Genomic DNA, 24,363 nt, shown 5'->3' with positions numbered 1-24,363 from the left:
GGAATATAAGAACAAAACAAAACAAAACAAAAAAAAAAAAAAAAGGAAAGAGAAAAAAAAAAAACAAAAACAGGCAAACAAAAGAAAGAAAAAGAAAAAGAAAATAAAAAATTAAACATTAGCATTAGAAATGCTGGACTCCCATCTCCCTGTTAGATCACACTGGCTCCTCTTCTCTGTCTCTGTGTGTGTGCAATTGTCTCTGTTGATACATATGTACATGTAATACCTCTGTACATGCACATATGGATATGTTGGTGTGCATTTTCATCTATATAAAGATTCATCTATACAATCTGTCTGCTTTTTAACCTTCAGATGTTAGAACTGAAGCATCTGACAAAAATACTCTTCTCCCCCCCCTTTCCCTCCCTCCCCCCACTAAAAATAGCACCCCAAGAGTCCAGGTAAATGCGTTGATGTCTGGTATAAATCATCAGGCTTCTTTTAATCCCAGCATGGATGCAAAGTCCCCTTCAGCATGCTGCCCTTCCCACTCTAACACATTTGGGCTCCGAATCTTGGGCTCACCACTCAGCCTTGGCAGCAGTTGTCATAGGGATGGAGTCTGTTTTGGAGAGCCCTGCCTCCATTTTCCACCTCTGCCAGACAGTCTGGGCAGGAGCTGCAGGAGAGGGGAACCTCTGTGGGTTGGATTGGGGTACAGTGGAGAGGAGGACTGAGGCATAAGGAAAGCAGAGCCATCCCACAGCACCGGGGGCAAAAACAGAGAGGGAAATTGCTGTAGAAACAGTAAAAAAGGCAGGGGAGAAAAACATGAGCTGGAGTTTTAATCATATTGATCAGCTTCAGAGGCAATAGCTGTGAGGGTCTATCACAGGCAGCACAAACATCTCCAGTTCCTACCAGTACGTGTGCATGGCCACAGGCTCCAGCAGACAGAAGGACAGGATTCTGACTGCAGTTTTGGGTGCCAAGGCACACATGTGTGTAAATGGAGATTAATAAATGTTGTATAAAGGTGAAAAGTTGTCATATGCCATGATCAGTGTGAGAACAGGAGGATGCCACCTTCCTGCTGGAAGAAGTGGTGGCCTTTGAGTTTCATCAGGGAGAGGTTTCTTAGCTCCAAGGCAAGGAAAAAGGTCTAGAGATGATCAGTGGAGACTTGACTAATAAGGACTCAGGGGAGAGACACAGCAGAAATGATGTGGAACTGGAGGCAGTAGATTTCTGCAGTGGAAAAAGAACCCAACCTGGCAGCCCACCACAATGGTGGCAGTGTTGGCACAATTGTGTGGCCCTGTGGAGGACACAGAGCAAACTTGTACCTGCAGCTGGCTGCATTTGCAGCTCAGCAGATACACAATGACAGCTCCTGTGGCACTCACCAGATAGTCAGGGAGTGTTAGGCTTGTGCCACTTGCACAACTCTCTCAGTTAATCTACATGCTGTAAGGGTTCAATGGAATCATAGTACAGATTAGGTTGTAAAAACACCTGTAGAAGTATTAAATTCAGTCATTAACCCAGCACTGACAAGCCCATCACTAAATTCTGGCTCTAAGCACCACGTCTATACCTCTTCTAAATACCTCCAGGAGTGGTGACACCACACAAGGCAGCCAGTTCCAGTGCCCAACAAGCCTTTCAGTGAAGAACTTATTCCTAAAATCCAATCTAAACCTGTCCTATTGCAATCCAAGGCTGTTTTCTTTGCCCTGTCACTGGTTCCTGAGGGGAGACACTGACCCCCACCAGTCTGCAACCTCCTTTCAGAGGGAGAGTGATAAGGTCTCCCCTCAGCCTCCTACTGAGCTGAGCCCTGGGGAGCACCATTCCTGACCAGCTGGATGTCATTCCATTCACCAACACCCTCTGGGCCCAAGCAGCATCCATTTTTTTAATCCAGGCAACAGTGCACCCATCCATGCCATGAGCAGTCAGTTTCTCCTGGAAAATGCTGTGGGAGATGCTGTCAAAGGCTTTACTGAAGTCCACATGGACACATTCCCAGCATTTCCCTCATCAACTAAGTGATCACCTTGCCACAGAAGGAGATCAGGCTGGCCAGGCAGGACCTGTCTTTCATGAACTCAGGCTGGCTAGGCCTGGTTGTCCTGCATGTGCTGCATGATGGCGCTGAGGATGATCTTCACAAGCTTCCCCAGCACTGAGGTCAGGCTGACAGCCCTGTAGCTCCCTAGGTCCTCCTTCCAGCCCTTCTTTTGGATGGGCATGCCACTGGCTAACCTACATCAACTGGGACTTCTCTGGTTAACAAGACTGCTGATAAATTATGGAGTTGCTTAGTGAGCACCTCTGCCAGCTCCCTCAGAACCCAGTGCCACGCTACATGGGTGTCTCCCATCTCCCAAAATGCAGAGCTTATCCTCACAGTCCAGCCAGAAACTGCTGCTAAAAGCTTTACTGTGACAGAGGTGTTTGTAACAATAGGACAACTGTGCTGACAGCACAGGTTGCAAGGACATGACTAGATTTATGTTTGTCTAACCAAGGCTTTAACTGAGATTCATTTCCCCTGATGGTATAGACCTAGACTGCAACTATTCCCTTCACAGCAAGTCAGTCAAGGTCCTCATTATAACCATGAAAGAGATACTGTTTCCTTTTGCCCATGACTCACAGTCTTATCTGAAACAGTTCCTAAGCATGAGTGAATTGGGACCTAAAATCCCTGTATGTCTCCACTAATGCTGTCCTAGACTGATCTGTTCAGCTGAGGATGTCTGCATCTCAAATTCCATCACCAGGACTTCCATCCCTTATTTCTCTCCAGTGTTGCAGGAGAACAGTCCCAGGACATTAGGCACTTGCTGCTTCCAAAAAAAAGTTGAACATTTACCAGATTTATTTGGCTATGGTTTGGTCAGTGGAGCAAGACCTTGGGCATGTCCCTAGAGACTATCAAAGTGTCTTCTCCTGTCCACTGACTATGTAGCTGCTGCAGACCCCTGCTTTAGAAGAGCAGCTTCATGTGGTGCTTGAAATACAGACCCAATTTAGGCAGACAGGATTACCACATGTCACTTTGGTCTGAAAGAATATTTTCAAGTGGCTCTTTTTTTTTTTTTTTCTGTTTTTTTAGCCTCAGTAAGTCCTAATCCTTCACCTGTACATATATATGTTTTTGTGTGTGTGTGTGTGTGTGTGTGTGTGTGTGTGTGTGTGTGTGTGTGTGTGTCACCTGCAATGTCTGAGGGTGTCTGTGCAGGACAGACAGAGGGATGGTAGTACCACCTCCAAAGCAGTGGTCACTGATTGACCAGTCCCACCCTTCCCACTCTGCACATTAAATATTTTCCCCAGTAAAATTATAGCAAAGAACCTTTCCCCAGCTTGACAGTAGCCTGGATCTAGCATCCATGTGTAAACCCACTGCCCACTATGCTCCACTCCTGATCCTGCAGCTGGGGCTATCCTGTATTTCAATCCAAGACAGGAGATGTGTGTTGTTGCTACTTCCCAGGAATAGAGCAGGATATTGTCAGCTCCACCCGATCTCTCCTATTCCTGTTGCCTCCTTTGTCCTCCATTCATTGAATCAAAACCTGTTAACCCTTCCTTTTGCTGCTAGTGCAGCTGAGGTAAGGAAAGACACAGGCCTTGCTGTGATGGTGCTGACAGTTCTCCTTCCTTCCCCAGCCTCTCGTTTTCCTGTGTTATGACATGGCCAGAAAGCCCAGAGGGGTAAGAGGGATGCTAGAGATCTTTTCCTCTTCCAGGAGCTGTACAGCTGACCCTATTTGCTCTTGGGCACCTAGGGACACAAATGACAACAATTCCTCCCTGGGCCATCTTCAAAAGGACAGTTTTCCCCATCTTGGATTGTGAAATAACTGTAGACACAGATCCTGCATCTGCCTTGGGGGTACCAGTCTATTGTCTTTGTCGAGCCCAGAAAGCTCAGGCTGACACTTCCAGATCATCAAAGGGCAAGACTTTGGGGCCAGGCCATCAAGAAGGAGTCAGCCCCAACCAAGACAGCAGCCAGCTGTGGGAAAAGTGTGGAGCTGAAGCCAGAGCTCAGATCAGGGGCTTAGTTCAGCATCGTCTCTTGTCAGCTAAGCACAACTGCTGCAGCCAAGAAAGCATGTTTCAGTTCGCAGAAACAGTGAAGAAACCCAAGACAAACAAACAGAAAGCTAGGGAAGGAATTTTCGCTAGCCAGCATGCATGACTTCAGGATAAGAACTGCCAACAATATTCTTGTGACACCCCAACAGGAGGTGAAATTTCATTCGTGTGCAGTGACTTTTCAGAAATAGGCTGCAAGGAGAGATATGAGCCCCACCAAGGGGACAGAAAGGCAATACCTGAGGAGCAGGGTGCAGAGCTGCTGACTGAGACAAGTGTATTGTTGTGTGCAGTGATTTTTGGTGTTTACTGAGGCAAAACTCTGTGGGCCAGTAAAGGGACATTTTCCTTCACAGGAAAGGAACAGGGCATTTCTATAGGTTGCAGCAACCAATCCCTGGCAGGTTTTATTCCTTTTCCTTTTGCTTTGTCCTTTTGCTTTTTCTTTTCCTTTCCCCTTTTGGTTTTTTTTTTTTTTGTTGTTGTTGTTTTTTTTTGGTTTTTTTCCCCCTTTCTTTTATGTCTTCTCTTCTCTTATCTTCTCTCCCTTCCCTTCCCTTCCCTTCCCTTCCCTTCCCTTCCCTTCCCTTCCCTTCCCTTCCCTTCCCTTCCCTTCCCTTCCCCTCTCCTCTTTCTCTTACCTTTGTTTTCCATTACCTTTTCAATTCAGACCAGAGCTTAATGCCAAAGGAGCAAATGTCCTTCTTTTAATGATGCTGATTTAGGAACCATTGTATCATCTGACTCCTCCTACAAGTCTGCTTCCCACACCATACCAGCATTGCTGTTTCAGAGCCCGCCGTCCTGTGAACTGCTAAATGGACGTGCAGCAGTAGCTGCTTCCCTTTTCAGTTTTCTTTTTTGTTGTTGTTGTTTTGTTTGGTTGTTTTGGGGGTTTTTTTGTAATTTATTTATTCTCAGTGGCCAAAGCAGTTCTTGGCCTATTATTCCCCCATGATTTTAAACTTGGGATGCAAACCCAATCAGAGTGGTCCCTGCTCCGGAGTCGGTGCAAGGCAGTGGAGAGGCTCCCGGAGGACTCTGGCCAGCCATCCAGCGAGGCCCAGGAGGCTGGGGGTGGTGTGGGGAAGGCCGGTGCTAACGAAAGCATTCTGGTTGGCAGCGAATGTTTTTATTTTCCAGACTCCGCAAACCGATCTGTGTCTGCGCTCATCCATTCAGTGCATGCTCTCCTCAACAGCCGCTGCATCACGCTCTGTTCCTGTTCGCTGTTGACCGTGTGTCCACATTTAAGTGTGTGTTTTATGTGTGTCTCTGGCTAGGCCTTCTCCATCCTTTTTTTTTTTTTTAATTCTTCCTTACTTTCTTTTGTTCTTTTCCTTTCTTTTCTTTCCGTTCAGTTGGTTTGTTTTGCTCTCATTCTTGTTTTGTTTTCTATAGTTTAATGGCAAGTATTTCCATTAGAAATTATTTTTGATTGATGCTGTGTTTGTAACATTTTTTTTTAATTATTATTTTTATATATATCTTCTTTCCCCACCTTTCCCTTTTTCCACACTATATATAAATATATATATATAAAAAATCTTTTCTTCTTTTGTCATTCAATCAAATTCCAACCAAGAGCCAGTCAAATCCACCACAGTCTCGCGCTGAGCTAGGAAAAAAGTTCTCGTAATGACATGAAAGTGGAGAATACAGTTCCCCAGGCCGTAAGTTCAAATCAACTCGAAGTTGAAAGTGTGACATGATGGCGTCATGTAACAAGCTAAGAATTGGTTGCATGACATGCCGTCAAGTTTCGTGCAGGTGCCGTGATTGAAGCATTTTTCTTGGATGTTGTATCAGTTGATGATTGGCCAGTCATGATCACATGTGCCTTTTTTGACTTTGTGCTGCCACAATTTTTTGCTGTGCTCATTTTCGTTTTGTTTTTGGTGCTTGCAGTGGTTTCTTTATTTGTCGTTTGATTTCTCGTCAGCGTTTTATGCTTCTTTAGATGTCACATAGAAGGAAAAAAAAAAGATGGATTCCTAATTCTTTAGAAAAAAAATGGGATTGTTGTAACTACAGATAATTTGGAAAAAAAAAGTAGAGAGAAAAATGTGTGGTTAATTTTTTGCACTGAAAATCTTGTGATTATTTTTTTTTTCCAGAGAATTGGGGCCTTTTTCAATTGACACCTTTTTTTTCCCCTTAGGATATTTCAAATCACTTTCTAAAAATTTTAAAAAAGAAAAAAACAAAAACGGAAAAACCAAATCAAAACTAAAAAGACTAATGATAGTAATGGTAGTTTGCAAACTATAGCAACCAAAAAAAGCAACCCCAAGAAAAGCCTCATTGTATGTCTTTTCAAGAATTCCTAATTCTAAGGTGCCGTATTACAGCAACTCCAGCAAAAATTAATTGCTTAGAGGGAGGGAGGGATTGAGTGGGAAAAAAACCCATCCAGATCAAAAAGCAAAATGCATCTTTTTGTTTACAACTGAAAAAGGGTCCTTGACGAGTGTTTTTTATTTTTTTATTATATTATTATTTTTGGTGTTGTAATTGTTTAGACTGCTGTGTACGGTTTGCTGTTTGTTGAACCAACAGTGTGAAAACCTGCCAGCATGGATTGATATTCCGCATGACACTTTTCCACCAGAGTGGACCTTTTGCAGTTTCTAAGTTTCTTGATGTAATAAATCACCGAGTGTATAAGAAGAACCTGCTTGCTAGAAGGAGATAAGAGCTAATCCTTAATGATTAAGCATCCTACTTAAATGTCAAGCCTAGTCGGATCATGATTATTTTTTTTTAAATAATTTTTTTTATTTAAGAAATGTTAGCTTTACCTTTTTTTTTTCCCAAAAAAAAAAGTTTACTCCAACAGTCTTTTTTATTTAACCTTCTGTAAATTGCCTGTTCAAAGTCCTACTTTCTGACACTCACAAAGGAGTAGATGTTATTGGCAGCTACGTCTCCACAGAAAGCTCATACACTGTCAAAGATGGCACCCCATTAAAATGTAGTACTCCCCTCTCCTGATGCCTTTCACCCTACAAAAGCCTGACAAGCAAGATTGTGATCTGGCATTGCAAAGCGGCACTTAAAAATAATTAAAATGCTGCTGTCTTCACGTGTGTAGTAATGCAGATTTACATAGACACGCCCTAATTTTATTTTTATTTATTATTATTAATATTATTATTATTACTACTAATAGGAACAATTGTGTTTTTCTTTATCATGATCGTGACTACCTTGCTTACTTTGGGTTTGATCCGGTTCCCACTGAAGTCAAGGGGAATCCTTCTGTTGATGTTAAGTGGGAGCAGAATCAGAGCCAAGGCCTTCAAAAGCAAAAAACACCAAAGCAGAAGCCCCATCCTGTCCCAATTGAAGGGAGAAGAAAGCATCCATTACTTTCAACCGGAGCAGGATTGGGCCCAAAAGAACAGGCTTGATTTTAATTTCATTTTCATTTTTAGGTCTTTTTTTCCCCCCTTCCTGTCTCAAATATTCCCCCCACACCTTCCCTACTTCCCCCTCCCCTTTTTGATTTAATTTGCAATGATCTTCTTCATTTTTTAGGGCAGCAGCTGAATGGGCCACATTTAGGAAAAAAAAAGTATATATATATTAAAAAAAAAGTGAACTGTTGGATTACATCTTTGACATATCAGCAAATATCAGTCGAGCTGAAGACTTCAGACCTATTCTCTCTTTGATTGTTTAGACTGTAACATTTCTTCAAGAAAAGTATCACATCTGCTGACTTCGAAGGACATGCGCTTGAAAACAAACAAACACATAAAGTAAAATCAGAGCAGGAGGAAGATGAACCGGGATTTCTGAAGAGACACTGATATCACCACAGCGGCTTTTCTTCAAACAGGAGATGCAAACCTGGATTCTGGCAAAGGAGTGCCTGTTTGCCACCAAGGATGCGGTTACCATGCGAGACCCATGGTAACAGCCACTGAGCATCTTTATCTGTCATTCCTTAGCTATATAGGGACCAAAGGACAAAACTTTTTACCGCAGACTTGTAGCTGTATGTAAAATATGGAAGTTCTTTCCTTTTCTCTGAGCTGTTCCTAAAACAGTTTTTGAGAGCGATTATATGAAATATGTAAAACCTAAAAAAAAAAACAAAAAAAAAACAAACAAAAAAAAATCACAAAAACCACAAAAACACCAAAAAAAAAACCACAAAAAAAAATTACAAATGCTTAAATGCTTTTAAAATGGCAAGATAATAGTTCTTTGATACTTTGGGAGGTTCTTTGGTTATACATTAATTAGAGTCTATGAAGCTTTCATATGGTTTTCTGTATAATACGCAAGGATTGCGTTGTTAAAGGCAGGTAAGATGGATATCTATGAAAAGCAAAAAAAAGTAAATAAATAAATACATAATTAAGTACATAAAAAGGCATAGAAAAGAGAAAGGAAAGATGGTTGATATTAAATGGAAAACAAAAAGGTTTGTAAATGCTTCTAACTCTCCCCATTTAAAATCCTAATAGTTGTACAGAATTTAAAAAAGAAAGTTTAAAATACCTATATAATAGAAAAAAATTAGACAACATAAAAATAAAAAAAAAACAAAAAAGCAAAAAAAAATAATACTACATAGAAGTTAGCGTTAATGCTAAAAACAAAGATGTTGTAGAACTGTAATTTTGTAGAGTTTAGATTGAGCATAAATTCCTACTCTCTGCCAATTGCTGTTGGATGCTGTTATTTATCGAGGAGAAAAAGGAGAAAAATGGCTATTTTGGCAGCTTTTTTAACTGCAAGCATTCCAGCTATTAAAAAATAAACAAGACAAGACTCAATTCTGTAGACAATGCAAATGGGAAAAAAAAAAAAAAAAAAAACAGCTGTCTTTTTATCAGACGTTAGTTCTAACTTGAACAACAAAACACAGCTAAACGCTTCATGTCTTCATGATCTGCTGTCCGCAAAATTCCCATCATCCTATGCTTCAGTAGCTTCCATATTTGCTCTAGAAACCTTCAGGGCAAGGGATTAGCCTAGTACCTTAATCTTAAAAAAAAAAAAAAAAAAAAAAAAAAAAACTAAAAAACCTAAAAAACCTTAAAAAAAAACCATAAAAAGTAAACTAAAGAAACAATCTCTTTGAAGAATTTCTGAAACTGTTTACAAGGAATTTTGAAAAACAGGGGGATGTTTAAAAAAAAAAAGATGCTGGCTCTGTTTTCTGTAAATAAATTTGCATATTTTGTAGGACTTTTAATTGTAATGATAGAGAAAAAACAAGGAAAACTATTTAATGAAAGCACGATATTTATCTTTGGTAAATGACTTTAGAGCAGTTAAAAATAAGACATTGCTTTAAAAAATCTGACTCAGAAAAAACAATGAATTATTTAAGAACACATATATTTTAAAGAATATCATATTTATTATAATTTATTTTCACAGTCTTAAAACTTGATTTACATAATTCTCACACTTGTTTGCATCGATTGAGCAGTGTGATAATTGGTTTTGATTATTATTTGGTTATACTCTTGTTTTTGGTTAATGCTCTTGTTTGTTTTTCTCAGTATTTTTTATCTCGATCTCGAACTTTCTTTCTTTGTTGTTTTTCCTTTTTGGTTCCTTTTCTTTTTTTTTTTTTTTTAATGTTAATTTTGATTACATATTGGGCCTGACCGTGCAGTCCTTACTCTTCCAAAACTCTCATGGGGATATAACGAGCATTTTGCCAGAGTAAGGACTGAAGCAAACTGAGCCCACAGCTAGGAAGTACAGATGTGTAACGCAGCTGCAGTTCCATACAACTGCTCTTTCACTCTCAATTCCCTAAAACTCCTTGTAATCTTCTGTAATTATTGAATGACGCTTTCCAGCTTAGCCCTAAATAAAGCACAGTTTAAAAAAAAAAAAAAAAAAAAGCCGTGTTCTTTACTTCTTGATGGCTTTTCTTAATGTGTTTGCTTTGAGAACAAAATGAATCTATTTCGACTCTTTCATTAATATACATTGTTTGAGTATCAGAACAAATCCCTTTGTTATATAAAACGTATCTCATTGGATTGAATTAATGACACTGTTTCATTTAATGTCTGCTTGATATTCTAGAGTGGTTTACCTTAAACCTAGCAGGTTAGAAGATCAAATAATGGTACATACAAATTAGTGTCATTGTAGCTCCCATTTGAAGCCTGTTGTTTGATTTCACGCTCATGGTTTTTTCATGCTGATAAGTATAGAGGCCAAAGCTCGGGACGTTGCTCCTTTTGCTGCTCTGGGAAAACCCTGTGAAATTCAGCAGTCTCCAGAGATGAAGCTCAATTTCTTCCTCAGCATCCCTCACATCTTGTGTTTGAATGGTTATTTTCCTTTCCCCTGAAATGGCTGTACCAGATCAACTGAGCTGAGGTTGAGGCTGAGATCAGGAGCCTTCATATTTTCTCCCTGATTATTGCAGCCACATCTGCATTTGAACAAGTTGCACAGGCTAAATCCACCTCTAAATGAAACCAATATGCTTGTTCATAATTTAAACCCCATAGGAAGGAGTTCTGTAAGTAAAAACTCCTATTATTAGTACTATCAGTTACTTAAGTACTGTTCAGGGCAGTAGAAATAAGAAATATAAATAAGATTATGAATACAAGGAGGGAATAGGGTCAGTATTGCTTTTCTTCCAAAGGTAAAGGCAAATACAGAAGTGCACATACACCAAACCTATCCCTGCTTTTCAGCAGAGAAGATGCTCTGCAGAGGACAGAGTAGGCTAAAAATGCGGGAACTGGTCTCAGATGCCACTGAGAGAGAAAATGAGGACTAGATTTCCAGTAAGAAGAGGTTTCTATTCCAAAGGTTATTCAGCATCCTGTCCTGAGCTGCAGGGATGAACAAACAAAAGCACAGCTTCTTACCTGGGTCAGGTTGAGAATAAAATGTGGGGAAGGGCTGATGAAAATCACTACTTGAAGGAAGAAAACCTCACAACAAACAGGGAAGACTCAGTTTCCCAAACTGGCATAGCAAAGGGGGAACGAAAAGCTGCTGCCTGATTGTCTCCCCACTTCCCAGGCCACCTTCCACACCCTCCTCTGTGACCTTCAGTGTCCCCAGAGCTCTTCCCCACCCTGCTTGAAGTAGATGCTGTGTCTCTGCAGTGTGAGTCACATCCTGATGGATCTGCAAGAACACATCCCTGTCATCCAAGCAGGATGGGCTGCACCCCTGGGGCATCCAGCTGGGAGCACTTCTGGCCAATGAGATACAGCTGGGGACTGTTGACTGATGATTTTGTGAGACAAGATTTTGTCTTGTTTCAGGTACCCTGCAATACACAGCAGATAAAATATCCAGTATTGGAGGGCAATCAGCTCCAAAGGGAGACCAGAAAACACTGTTAACATGACTCTATGACTTAGGTCAATACCCCAAAATGTAGCACTTTGCAGAGAAACCTTTGGCATTACTGGACTGGGAAAAGAGGATGTGAGGACAAGCAGGGACAACCAGTGACACAAGAGAGACCATGCCTGGTACTGACCTTTCTCCAAGGACATGCCCATGCATTACACTGCAAGCTCAAAAAGTGGTCAAATCTCCAAGTTCAGCCCCCAGTGAATAGGGAAGGACCACAAGGCTGTCAGCCTGCTGGAGGTTGATTTACACCAGAAGTTCATTTGCACTGGTGTGCTGGGAAATAAAGCACAGCTGTCACCACCCTGCTGCCTAAACCAAGTGATGGGTACTTGCCATACCCAGCTCTCTGGCTGTGGTAGAACACAATGGGCTGAAGCACAAATGGTGACACGGTCTAACAGCTGGTTTAAACACCCTTCTCCGGGCTGTGCAGACACACCAACCCTGATTTAAGTGTTTGTCTCAGAGAGACGCTATGCTTCTCTCCAGTTCATCCATTCACACTGTAGGTGCTGTAAAGCAAAACAAATGGCAGCACAAGCCTGCTTCAGCATGGGCTGTGTTGTTGGGACAGGCAATTATCCAAAGAAACATCCCAATTTGAAGCAATGAAAATGAAGAGAGAGATCAGGTCTACCTGAAATCCTGTAGCTGCATGTCTGTGTGCACCAGCACACAGAACACTGCATTACAGAGGTTCAAAAGCCATTGCATGTCTGATGCTGGCTCCTCTCTCTAGTTTGTAGCTGCTAAGTCACATTACATTAAACTAAAGGGTTTTTTAAAGGTCAAACATTCATCTTTCACCAGTGTGCTCCTTGGTACCACTGTGATTATAGTAAACTTCAGTCCTATACCCATGAGTAGTTCAAGCCAATCTTTGGTACAAGAACAGGGCACGGTTTGCTCTCATTCTTTGGGGAGTTCCATGAGGGCATCTCAACCAATTAGGTTGAGGACACCTCAACCAACTATTTTCATGTCCCTAAGAAAGCAGTTCATACCCTCCTGGAGTCGCTTTTCCATATCAGCATCTCTTGACATAGGCACTGAGCCACTCACCTTTTGCAGGTGAAACAATTCCTCCTCCCACCTCCATCCCATTCCTCCAGGCAGATGTCTATTAGAAAACTTTATTTTATTAAAGGATAATATGGACTTTGAATAAGGCTTCAGAGTCCTGCCTATTTTACCTTTCTATAACAAATATCAATATAATGTTTGGAAATGTCCTTGCAAAGCAAGGTCAGGACTCCTCCACCTCCAACAGTTCAGTTTCCAACAGTACATTTCTCCCAATCCCAAATACGACCTGGGAGCAGCAACTGTCCCATAGGTGTAGAGCCATGAAAGGTGTTTGTGATCCCAGAAACAACTCACACACCCCAGGGGGATTGGCAGATGGGGAAACTCATCAGCAGGCGCTTCAGTGCAACACTGCAAGTTTGTGCTCTGCACCACCTGGAGAGGGAAGCTGCTGATGCTCTTCCTTAGTAATGCTCCTTAGAAAAGCTCATTTGAAACAGTCTGACTTGTCCTGCCAGTCCAGAGCCAATGAAATGGGAATAGGCTGCAAACTCAAGGCAGCCACCTGTTGAGCCTGAAAATGTCTTTTGGAATAGCATTGCTGTCTACTTGTTGAAGAAATCAGTTCTTAAAGTAGGTTTCAATACCACGGCTTCTCTCTCACTACAGCAAACACATTAGAGCAAACACATCCCCAAAAAACACTCAGAAGGTTCCAAATCAGAACCCTTGTGTTTCATTTATTAAGGGTATGAGGTCACTCTGGTGTCTCATAGAACGATGGAATTGTTTGAGTTGGGAGGAACCTCTAAAGGTCATCTAATCCAACCCCTCTGCAGGAAGCAGGGGCTGGATCAGCTTGCTCAGAACCTCATCCCTCTGCACACTTGCCCTCACCATTGTGCAAGCTTCTGTTAACACCCACACAACTTGAAACCTTCCCCACATTGCCTCTGAGGAATCTCAGCACTGGTAAACACACAGCGAATGCTGGGGTGAAGAAACACTCTCAAAGCAAACATCCTCTCACCATGGCATTCATGAGCTATCCTGAATTCTGGGTCTCAGTCTGGTAAGTTCTGAACTTGGCATGGACCTCCTCCAGCAAGCAAGACAGGGGGAAGGTGTTTCCTTGCACAGGTGTAGGTAAGCACATGCCCTCCCCCGGTAAGCAGCAGCCTTGCAGGGCACAGCACATTCACGAGACACAAGAAGGTTCAGATTCTTCCCCACCCAGATGAAGTTTGCCCCCTGACACTCCTGTGACACAGAAGATGGCCCTGATTATAAAACGGTAGGTCAGTCCAGGGAGGTGTTCACAACTCCTCTCCCGTTTAGAAATCTGCCTCATCTTGTTTAGAAAGGTGGAAATACAAATAGCATCAGGAAGTGGGTGACTCTATAACCTCTCCTAGGAGACCCAGGCTCCTAACACCACTCCTGAATATGATATACATTGTATGGGACACTGGCTCTCACCTTGGTACTCCTTAGTCTGCCCCTCATGGCATTTTCTTGGAGTTGGGTTGCGGCTATTGCTTTCAGCACTCAAAAAGAAGAGATACAAACATGCAGGTTTGCAGTCAGCTGAGTGAGTATGTATGTAAACTCTCCCCAGTGGGGAACCTCAGCCTGACATCCCAAAAATGGGTGCCTCTCTTCCCCCCTAGAGAGAGAGAGGCCCTAAATATCTCCTCACCCTTTGAGGCAGATCCCATCACATATTTTATTTTCTTCCACAGACAGCACAGAGAATGCAATTGCCTAATTCAGTGTGGTGAGTCCTACCAGATAGCAAAACACCCACAAATTAGGCATCATGACTGTGATGCCTCCTTTGTGATTCCCTCCTACAGAGGATGAGAGATGATTCCGCTTCAGCGAGCTACAGAGCAGGCTCCAAAACTGGAACGGTTGTCAGAATGCATATTGTACACAGATCCTCCTACCAACTCCTACAAGAAACGATTACCTTCTTTCAGCTAGAACAAAGAGCTATTAAGTGAGACAATGGGCCTAGCAGCATTGGTGAACCATCTGTCATCAAGCGTTAGACATTAGCAATGTCTTTTTTAAGCCAAGCCAATAGAAGCCCCCAGCCACTGTTACAATGGCACACAGGCACAGATGAAAAGTGTCAGCCCAACTTATCCTTGTTTTAACTCCTTCCACTCGGTCTGCTCTGTTGCTGCTGCTTCCTTTAGCAACCCTAGTACACGCAGGACCACACAGATTTCTCAAAATAACCATCAAAATGCACTTTCCACCAGAATTCACACAAGAGCAGCAGACCTGGGCTGCTCTGGGATGCAGGCTGATTTGTTTGGAGGGCTGGCAACCAGGAGACTGATATGAGAGACACTTTCCCTTCTAGACCCAACTCTCCTAACCCCATGGGACAGCGATCCCAAACACCTCTAATTGTGTTCCAGAGCCCAAATGCCAAAGAGGGCCTGAGTCCCTGTGCACAACTCTGGTAGCTGATAAGCAGCAAGCGGCCAAGTGTAGGATAAGAGATGAAACATGAGATTTAGGCTGAGACATAGAAAACTGAGGAAAGCAGGCTGACCCTATGTGTGGGAACAGTCATCAGGCTCCTCTGCCCAGCCTCTGTATCCCACTCAGTCAAAAATCCTGTTCTGTTCTGGTTGTACAGAACAACCTCAGCCAAACCAGGATAAAGAGCTAGAGAGCTACCTGGCTCTGCAGATTAAGCTCTGTAGCTTAAGCAGGAGTTGTCCTGTACCTGGCTTATTTACACCTATCAGTTTCCAGCCTAAAAGCCTGACCTTAAAGCTTTACTAAGTATTTTCTCTCTTTGATTACCAAGCTTTTGCAGTGCTGGGAGGGGGCTGAGTGAAATACTGGACAACTAAGGTGTTTTATTTTTTCTAGAATTAAGGAATCCACATAAAGCAACACATTTGCCTGAATGAATTACAGTTCAAATCCAGTTTAACCGGAGACTGGGGAATTTTTCCTTCCAAGGAGGGATGAATACAACCAAATGCCAAATTTTAGGACAGGTTTTCACACACCAGATTTAAGAGAGGATTTCCTCCCCACAAACCACAAACAGTGAAGAACAGCAGGTGAAGGTCTGCAGATGGGGTGAGACTACAAACTTGGCCTGACTGGACAATGCTTTTCCTCTACCCAGATCATGTGAAGTCTTTGGTGGTCCTGGATCAGCAGGGTCCCTATCACTGCTCACAAGCCCAGCTGGTGCTTTTTTAGTTGCACTTTCAGCTGGGGACCCAGGAAAAGAGTGAGATGTCACTTCCCAGTGGTTGGTCCTCCAGGGACTGAGCACACAGAGCTACCTCGCCTGTCCCACAGGTGAGGGGCCGATGGTGATGGCCAAGCACTACACCTGGCTAAATTAGGAAACAGCTTCCATGCAGATGGAAACCAGTAAATCTCATCGGGGAGTTGGGGACTGAGAGAAGCCAAGTGAAGCAGGAAGTGAAACAGATTAGCCATGGTTTGTACTCACTATTTGAAACAGCCTCAGAGAGAGCACACATGGTTGGGTACTGTATGCAGGAGAGAAGTGCTGGTGTTTTGGTGTTTCTGTGCACCCTGAGCTGGGCAGCAGTGACTCCCAGACACCAGGCTGGAGGTGTGTTAAGGCCAAGAGGCCACAGGAAAGCAGGATTCAAGGTGTTTCAATCCAGCCTCTCCCACTCTCTGGAAATATAAATTCAAAGACAAATAGAGAAGAGGGACAAAACTGGAATTCGAGCCAGAGGGACAGGTGTTGGTAAGCATCACATGGCAAGAACAGAAATGGTATGGATCAGAGACTTTCAGATCTTCAGCCATTTCACTGCATGAGTAATGTACAATGTGACTGGTATGGAGACTGAGTGAATCTGGGGGTGGTGTGCAGCACTGCACGTGCTAAGCACTGGGTTCTTGCATGACCTGCCCTGGTCGCTGTGAAATGGCACCATTTTCATGGTGACTGGAAACACCCATGAAGAAGGTACACTGCTCCACAAATTCTTCCAGTGGCTGGTCTTTTATAAAGCTCCTCCCATGTCTTTCCAACTGGGGTTGTGAAAAGCATTGAACAATGGCCTCTTTCTGCAGCAAAAATAAGTTAATGGGGACATTTACAACTGCTTTCAGTGAACACCTTACAAAAGTCAACAAGAAACTGCAATTTTAGTGTGTCAAAGGAGCCAGAACATCAGAATGTCCCAACATGCCCATCTTTTACCCAATAAAATCCACAACTGGTGTGACAAGCTGTAATAGACAAACAGCTATGCTCTGTCATTCTTCTGTGCGAAAACACCTTTAGCCCTTTGCCTTATCAGGCCCAAAGTCATTTCCTTGGCAATAAGATCAACAGAAACCTCTGCATTTTTCTTCCAACAGTTAAATTATTTATGAGCTTTGAAAATAATCCCACTTTGTCTTCTAACCCTAGTTTTGCATATATATATATCGACCCCTGTGAATTCTTCAGCTAAAATATGCATTCATTACAAAAGCATTTCAGGGTATTTTTTCCTTTCCTCTTTATCTACTTGTTTGAATATGTTGTAAACTTGATTAATGTTGCCTTCTAATCTCTTTCTTTCTAGAGAGAACACCTGGAGCTCTTTTAACCTACCTCAAATAAAAAATAAAACCCAAGAGACAAACAACCCAAGTGGCAATGTCACACTTCCACAACCCTTTCCTTTCCCTGGCCACGAATTTCTCCTCTTCTAAGAGGGTGGACACACAGGCAAAACTTGTGTCAATGAATCTACAGGGCCGTGGGCTTCTTCTAAAGCCCCTTTCCTTACGCTCCTAATAACTTGCTTAGTTTCAAGCCTCTCTCAGGCAGGAATAGTTTGGGGAGATTTATGACAGCAATTCTTCTGGTTCCTTTCACAATGTGTTTTCCGCTATTCTCATCTATCGCTCTGCCAACATGCATCATTTATTTAATACCAGTCACTAGCCACATTAAGCTTTTTGCTTTTTTTTCTTTTTTTTTGCCTTTTTTTTTTTTTTTTGTGGAGGACATTCCCCCCATACCTGGAGAAATCATGCAGGTAAATAACATCTGAGCCAACAGTCTTGGACCTGCCTTTTCTGCCTCCATCCACAGCTTTCCAGGAGTATCAATCATCCCCGAACTAGGATTCTTCTCATTTTAATTATGCTAATATCGCCATAATTTCATTCTCGTTAACAGCAATTGAGTTTCAGTCTCTGCAGATGGTGAAGCTGGACAGTTACCAAGCCACATGCCATCTTGAGAGGAGGTTATGGACCAGTGCTTAGCCTGTGGCAGTGCTGCTCAGCACCGTTTCTGGGTTGTATCACTTCACTTTACCCATTTGTGAAATGGCATATGCCTTTGCCTCATACTGGTTTTGAGATTTACAAAGGACACTTCTAAAAATAGAGAGTCCATTGCCCAGCTAGCTCATTCTTGTTACAATACAACCCTGCCTGCTTTGACAATTTTAGGACAGACACTCCTCACAAGGAGCCTCAGGAGAAGACAAAGGAGAACAAGTACAAGGTGCACCAGGAGAAGTTTGCTCTCAACATAGTAAAGACATTTTTTACAGTGAAAACTATCTATCACTGGAACAACCTCCCCAGGGATGTGGTAGAGTCTCCATCACTGGAGGTTTTCAACATGCCATTGTATTCTAGTGGGTGCTAGATAATCTCATCTAAGATCCCTTTCCAATGAAAATTTGGACCACGTGAACTTTCTAGGTCTCTTCCAACATGGAATGCTTCATGATTCTGTGGTCCTGTGATTGTTACAGGGGTACACAGGTGTGTGGGTATGTTACCATGATAGACACCACCCCTCTGAACCTCCCCATGAGAGCATGTGTAGTCCCCAAATCATGGCAGTGCTGATGGGAAGGACCTCTGTGGTTTTCTCATCCAGCCTCCCACTGAAATCAGGTTGGGCCTTCTGGGTGTGTCCCTTGTTATTCTCACAAAATAAAGCTATTAAAGGCTACACAGGTAAATTTGTATGGCCACAATCACACCTGTGCTGTGGGCACTGGCACCAGTGCAGGTCCCTCTCCTCACCATTGTACAGCCTGGTAGATGGACCAGGGTTTGCTGCATCTCCTTTCTGGACTGGGTTTCTCTTCAAGGAAAACCAGTGTGAGTAGGGTGAGTGATGAGCACAAAAGCAGTCATTACCCAGAGAAATACTGGGGTATGCAGAGGGACCAGGACGTCACTGCACACAATGAGGAACTATTCTGCACCACACAGCAGCTCCAGTTCCACCCAGTGGAGAATAGGTGGATTCCCAGGGATAATCCATCACTGCCTTTCCTCACCAGGACTGGTCCACCATCTGTGAGGTACCAACACATCCCAGACACAATCCTCAGCTCTAAGCTAAGGGAAATCCCACTGCTCCCTGCCTGACAGACAGAGGAAACTTCAGCTTAAACCTGGCTACAAGTCAGAAATCAATACTGCATAAACCAAACTGCACCAGTTCTGCAGGAAAGGCCTGACATTGTGACTGAAAGTGTGATGAATGATTTTTACATGGATTTCATGTTTGGGCTGTTGGGTTTTTTAATCTGAGTACAGAGTCTGGTAAGGCAAATAGAAATTATGATGGACTATTGCAGCTTTCTGGTCTGAAGAACATATTAAAATCTCTTCAAGAGATGATATCTGACCAGCTTCTTATGCAACTGTTGCCTCCTCCTACTCCATTTGACAGCTGACCTCCCTGATAATCAAAGTAAGACACAGATGGCAGCTGCACAGCCGAGGTAAACATGAAATGGTCTCTGTGACAGCCCAGAAGAGTCATTGTTTTCCCATCCCTAAATCAGATGGCAATCTAGGATCCCAGCCAGACCTATCTTCCCCCAAGCATTAAAAGCACACAATGAATGAAGAGGCATCGTAGTCAAAAGGCTGAGAAACAGCCTCAGTAAGATTTTGTGTTGCACTTCAGGTCTTCAGATACTTTCAGGATATACTTTTAATCCATGGCAAGGACTTTGATTTTCTTTAATTATTTCTTATGTTGGTAGGGGATTAATTAAAACATGAGAGAGAGTCACTTTTTAAGGGCAAAAGGTTTTGAATTCGGCTTGCTTGATCAGGATGACAACAGTATTTATGCTGATGGCCAAAAAGGGCATTTCTGACTCCAATTCCATTTCCAGAAAACATTAACTTTGCCTCACGGTGCATTATTTGAACTGGCGCACGTCGCCAGGGGTTGAATGAGACAGTTCCTCCGCACTCCACGACGGAGTACCGACACTTACTAAATTATGCTGTTAAATACTGTAGTATGGCCATAAAATACAATGAAGGCCCGTGGAAAGGTGCCAGCCCCTTTCTGAGAGAGAGAGAGAGAGAGAGAGAGAGAGAGAGAGCATTTTGGAACCCTGCCTGTGGCCCGTAATTTTCACTTCCTCCTACTACAGTCTGAAGTGACATGAAAGGACTTGTAAAGTCAAGTCCAGGAGGCTGGTGGGGATTTGAAGGAGTAAAGATGAAGTTAGAACATCGTTGGTAGCATTTGACCTACTTGAACTTTGCTGGGAAAGAAGGAAGGAGCCAAATCTCCCACACACCTCTATAGCAGACCACACTGAGGGAAAGGAAAAAAAAAAAAAAGAAAAAAAAATCCAGCCTGCAAAATCTACATATTTCAGCCCAGACAGGGTCAAAATATTGAAAACATATAAACTTCTAATGGAGAAAACCGTTCAGTCAAAAGCAGCAAAACTTGGCAGAAAAGTTTCTGGCTAACAAGATATTTCAGTATTTCATGGGAGATGGAACTTGGTGAAGGAAAAGAACCAATGGCACAGGATGGGAGGATGGAAGAATTGCTTACACAAACTGAGTCTTGTCAGGTGCTGCAGCAATTCACATGGACCTTGACATGTACAAACAATAATGAAGTCCTTTAAGTCCAGCAAGCTCAAAATTTAATGCTTTTTGTTACTAGTGATTGCAAAGGAGTTGAAGGATAGAGAAGGAATTAGGATGGACCTTTGTGAAAAATATTTCAGCAGGAAAGATTTTTCCTTCTCCACTGGTCATAATCTGACTTGTCACACTCTGTGTGTACCTAAAACCCTTCATTGCAACAACACAGACAAAATGGTGTTGCCCACTAAGCTTAAAATCAAGCTGAGGAACAACCAAATACATGACAACTATTCAGGTCAACTCAGTGACAGTGCCTGACAGACAACACACACAATATTCTGCCCTCCTGTTTGCTGCCACAGTTCTACAGAGGTTGGTTACTCATCAGAGGAAGGCTGAAAATAATAAAGAGGTGGAGATGGGTGAGCAGAATTCTACAGAACTTTTTATCTTTTATGTTGACACACATCTTGATCTATTTCTTATATCCCCTCACCGACAAACTTATACACATATCCAGCAAACCACTCAGCCTAAAATGTGTGCCCTCAGTTGTCTTGCATGTAAGCTTTCATCAGATGGTCAAAACTGGAGAGCAGTAGAGTTTTCTTAGCAACTGTGTTTGAACAGAGACACACTTGGATTTACCCAAACCACCCTATGTTCATTTTCTAGGCTGGGTGTCCACTGGAGGTGAATCTTTGTTACACACTGTCTCTGGAACAGACCGAGCTTGAGGCATGGTTTTCAAATTCATTAAAAATTCACAACAGCTCTGGTGGCTGCAGAAAACCTTCACATGGTTCCTAGGGATAGCTCTGCCAGCAAAACTCAGAGCTACCTTTTTCCACACAACCTACTTCTTAAAACCCTGTCCAGCCCAGGCACATGTGGGCAGTGACTGCCAGAAGCACTACTTGGGGAAAGGATTTGAATGAAGCTGTTAAGCCCAGTGAGACAGGACAGCCTGGAGAGCTCCCACCCAGCCCCTCCTGCCACTGGGAAGGAGGGAAACAGCACTTGGAAGTGCTTTGCCTGAATTTCAGGATGCCTGACACCGTCACAAAGCACACATGTACCACACAGGGGAACACCACCAGCTTCCAGAGAGTGCAGCCTCCAAGGAGTGGACCTGAAATGCAGAAAGCAGCATTAAGGAAGATGTTAATACTTGTCACCCAAAATAATGTTTATGTCAAAGAAAATTCCCTGTGCCAACAGCATAGGACTCACTTTCTTTTCCACCCCACCCCACCACACCCCACCCCCCTTAGTTTTTTCTCATCTCCACTGCACTTTTGGAGCAAAATTCTCAGTGTAGTTGGTCACAGCAGTTCAGCTGGGGACAGGGATGAGTATCAGGAGTGGAACAAAATACACAGAAGGAAGGGTCCCTTTTACATTTTCAGACACAGACTGTATTTTCCCCTTCCCCTTGGGCTCTGTCACTTCACTTTCAACTCCCACAAGTAGTGCTTGGAGAGCAAAGAAAGTGGGGGAGAGGTGTGAGAAAGCTGAGCCATCTGCCTGGAGGAGAACAGGGATCCAGGCACTGGCAGATGAGCTCTGCAAGCACTGCCATGGTGTCCTCAGGTCCTGCCACGTGCTTCTGCATCCTCAGTCCCTGTCATGGGCACCCTCACACGCGGGGGAGATGGAGGGGAGTCTGGAGCACAGACCAAGGAAAATTGATGAGATGCCAGACTTCCAGAGACAGGCAGAGGTTTCCCCCCTCTGCTGCAGGAATGAAGGGCTGGTAATAAACTGTGGGGATAAACGGCAGCAGCTTCCCTCACTGCTTCTGTGTGCTCCCTGAGGGGGTGTTGGACCATGGCAGAGGGAGGGATTTAGTGAGCAGCCACGGCCTCTGTGACAGCCGGCATCAAAAACACTCCCCAGCGCCAGCTGTCCTCAGACACGACTGGTCTTGCTCCATGGTTCCCCTGGCTGTAAGATGTCATTTTGTTGCTCTGCCTCATACTTCCCAATGTGACAAACTCCTTTTCAAGCAAAAGTCTTTCCTCCATCTCCTTCCCCCCATTATAAATATATGAGAAAAAACAAACAAACCAACAACAACCAGACAACCAACTCTTGACATAAATCCTTTCGGCTCAGGTTTTTTGATAAATACTAGTGTTTCTTTATCCTTCACATTTCATTCTTCTCCACAAACTCTGAGGAAGAGTTTCAGGCAAAGCTCAGCTCTTGAGTCTTCTCCAAGAAGCACCTTTGGAGAAGTCAAAGTCTAGAATCTGGGCAGGGGAACTCTTCCTCTGCTTGTGGAGAGTGAACAAGACATGGAGTGAGCATGTGCCCAGGATGCTGCAGCATGGTTTGTCTGTAGATATTCTGTTTTATTTCATTGCAGGCATCACTTCAGTCGTTGTTATAGTGGAAATGGTCCCATCTAGCTGCCAATACCAACATCTGAGCCCGAGATCATCACTGTTTGGGTCAGCAGAGCTCTAGTCATCAGACCTGACTGCATCATCAGATTGCATGCACAAAACCTGTGACAAAGACCAGCACCAAGCTCCAAAGCCCAAACCTTCGCTCCCTCCTTGAGTGCTGCAGCCATGTGTCTGCTCCTTTCTGCTCTTCTTGGCTGCAGGCTGAGATGCAACATTGAACTGAACTGCCCACCTGAACTGACCCTTTCTCAGAGGATTTGATACCAAGGTGTGGGAAGCTGCATCCAGGTGCTTCCCTCTACATGCCAGCGTTGGCAGAAAAGCAGAGGGGAGTCAGAACACATAAGGATACAGAGGGGAAAGGAGTTCCTTGCTCCTGGCTTCGGGGGCTTGGCAGAGTTTCTCAGATCCAGAAGGAGCCAGTCAGCGTTTTGGATCCCCTACTGAGGTTCAGACCAGGCTTGCAGAACTCAGTCTCACAGAAGAAGGAAGCACAGTTTTGCTGGACCTCACCTGCATCTACGTTCTGGGCAGTGAATGAAGGAAACAGCTAAATTCCTGTCCAGCCAGCTGCTTTTCAAGGCTTGAGAGAGACAACTTTTACTGAACCTGTCAGAAAGGGTCTTGGGAAAAAACCACCCCTCAGATGGCTGGCTAGCAAATGCCACTGCCCCCACCAGGCCACCAGCTACCTAAAATACAGTTGCAAGCCTGGTGCCTAAGCCAGGCACACCTGCTAATGTTCAACTTTTGTATTTTAACCTCAAGAGAAGCTCTTGTTATGGTGAAATATATGGGGCAGCAGACCATGGCAGCAGAGCTAAAGCCCATAGATCACAGAGTTAAATATTCTGCTGTGGGCTGAAAGTGAGAGCACACAGTTTCAGCCCATGTGTTGGTGGAAGTTATGAGCACGCGAGAAAAGGGGATTTATAATGAGAATGGCAATTCAACCTCAATTATAGTGCACGACTGTCTGCACACTATAAACTGAAGGTTTAATAATGAGGCAAGAAGGCTGAAGGAGAGAATTTCATTGTGTCTGTTTCACAGCCTGGAATTCTTACTAAATTCATCAGATTACTTGAGTTCTCCTGACAACTGTAGCAGTATAACTAATTTTAAAGGGGTTTATTGTATATTCAGACTGCAGCAGAAGATACGGGCAGAGAAAACCCCATAGCAAAAGAGAACTCCAGATTGAGGACTATAATGTATATGAGATTTGAAAGAAGTAAGTGCTAAAAGATGTAGACAGCAGTTTTTCAGGGTCCTTAACCTTGATGAATAAATGAATAAAATCCCTTAAAAAATTGCAGTGTTTCTTTCAAGTGGTTTCCAGCATGTTAATGATCAAGAGAAGCTGAGAAAATTGCTGGGAAAGGAGATGACTTTCCTCAATATGCTTTTACCACAGAGACTATGAGACAGACATGAATTGTAAGCAAATAATACGCAAAATATGACAGAGAGAGAAGAACAGAGGCTCTTTATCTGCCCATAATGCATTTGCATACAGATGTGTTGACTGCAAGACTTTGTGATGCTGCCAAATCAAAGCTTTAATGGAGACTTGGAGCCTTCCAGTTCTGCCATATTC

The 24,363-nt window shown here is 43.2% G+C and overlaps 1 protein-coding gene across 16 annotated transcripts in view; it reads left to right on the top strand.

Moving 5' to 3' along the window:
• The window catches only part of CELF4 (CUGBP Elav-like family member 4), a 712,244-nt gene extending 688,167 nt beyond the window's left edge, over window positions 1-24,077 (top strand). For 12 of the 16 annotated variants that reach the window (XM_071425783.1, XM_071425784.1, XM_071425778.1 and 9 more), the window contains one exon: window positions 7,600-9,131. The gene's annotated coding sequence lies outside the window, so the exon portion shown is untranslated. Of the gene's footprint in view, window positions 1-5,644; window positions 5,733-7,599; window positions 9,132-22,720 lie in introns of those variants that run through there. The other 4 variants (XR_011678996.1, XR_011678995.1, XM_071425772.1 and 1 more) reach the window with 4 other exon arrangements.
• The last annotated feature ends 286 nt before the right edge of the window (window positions 24,078-24,363 follow it).

This window comes from Agelaius tricolor, unplaced genomic scaffold (genome assembly GCF_023055355.1).
Source record: "Agelaius tricolor isolate 1412-34295 unplaced genomic scaffold, bAgeTri1.0.p SCAF_4, whole genome shotgun sequence".
Taxonomy (NCBI): Eukaryota; Metazoa; Chordata; class Aves; order Passeriformes; family Icteridae; genus Agelaius; species Agelaius tricolor.
This window is presented reverse-complemented; position numbering and strand designations above follow the sequence as displayed.